Source organism: Echinops telfairi, unplaced genomic scaffold, assembly GCF_000313985.2.
Source record: "Echinops telfairi isolate 266 unplaced genomic scaffold, ASM31398v2 ScPeMD7_7468;HRSCAF=8506_0, whole genome shotgun sequence".
In the NCBI taxonomy this organism is placed as follows: Eukaryota; Metazoa; Chordata; class Mammalia; order Afrosoricida; family Tenrecidae; genus Echinops; species Echinops telfairi.
The window spans coordinates 73,600,587-73,602,262 of record NW_022111369.1 but is presented as its reverse complement, the minus strand read 5'-3'; positions in this window follow the sequence as shown (position 1 = coordinate 73,602,262).

Genomic DNA, 1,676 nt, shown 5'->3' with positions numbered 1-1,676 from the left:
TGACCTGATTGACATGCCTACCTCCACCCCTACACATTTATATATCTTCAAGTTGACATGACATTATATAACTACTATAAGTCTTCTCAGATTGTTGGCTCAACATTTGGTTGCACATACAGTGTCTGCTGTCCTGCTTGAAAGACTGCCTCTTCCCCTATGGATCAGTCACATGTGAGTGCATTGAGATAAATAACAGTGTGAAAAATTGAAGTACTATTCTTTATACTTTTATCTACAATTTTAAGAACCACACATAGGAATACATTTTCATTTTGAATAAAGCACAGATAATCATATTTCTGGTATTCTCTGCTTTCAATCAAAATATATGTGATATAATTAATTATATCTCTAGTCCCATGACCTCCTTTTTCATGTACTTTTACTTCAATTTTTCACCAAAAAAATCAGCTACAAACTAAAGATTTGGAGGCTTGAGTCCATCCAGAATAATTCTAAAAATTTAGCCATTGAAAACCCTATGAAATACAATTCTTCTGTTACACTCATGAATTCATTCAAGATGTAACTGATTTTTCGAGGAACGAAGTAGCTTCAATATTTTTCACTTGGAGATCTGCTGCAAAATGGGCTAAATCTATTGGGTGGGGACATATATATCTATGTAGAAATGAGTTAGCAAGCTTTAAGATTATATCTAATTATCATACAAATCCTTAACTGCTTTGTGTTTAAGCTGAGCTTATTCTAGGATCAATTGTATATATAAGTTTCCCCTATTGTTATGTGCTTTTCTTGACTTATTAAGACTAGAATATTCAATTTGCATCATATAACATATAAGCCAAATTCCAGAAGCTTGAGGGAAAAAGGGAAATAACCTAACATTGAGAAAGATAATTTTTCACTAAAGTTAAACTTAGAAAAATTTTATTACTTCCAAAAGACAAACAAACAAACACTGGGAGTATAAACATGCTACCTGCTACTAGCTAGATGTGTTAAATCAAGATAATAGTAATAATACAATATTAAAAGCTAACAGTTATTGAGGAACTCTGGTGCAAGTTGGGCTGATATCCTCAAGCTCCACAGTTTGAAGCAAGCAGCCATTCTGAGCTAGAAACACCGGGCTTTGTACTTCAGCAAACTGTTATGTCTCAGAAACTCACAGGGGCAATTCTACTCTGTCCTACGGGCTCACTATGAGTCCTCATCAACTCCATCACAGTGAGTTTGCTTTTTGTGGATCATTCATTGAGTATTAGAAGTTAGGCTGTATGCTAGAGACTATGTAATTTTCATAATAAGGAATAGAACCTATAAAATGAGTATAATTATTAGATACAACAAATTATTATTATTTTAAGATATAGTTAAAACTCTTAGAATTGAGAGTAGTTGAATAGTTTGCTCTAAGTTCAATTTCATCTATTAACTCATTTTTCCCATTTACTTGTTTGTTTGCTGCAATGTTTGTTAGAGCACTATAGTTGTAACATGATAAAATCAATCAAAATTTTGTACGACTCAAATGCTTGAAAATTTTGTCTTTAAATCATAACAAGAGATTTATTTTATCCAAAAGATCTTTTTACTTTGCAATATACAATGGTAGAAAGAGATATGATTTAAGGACCCAGAATCTAAATAGTGAATCAGACCTTTATCATTATAAACATACTAGTCCACAGCTCAAAACCACAAATTAT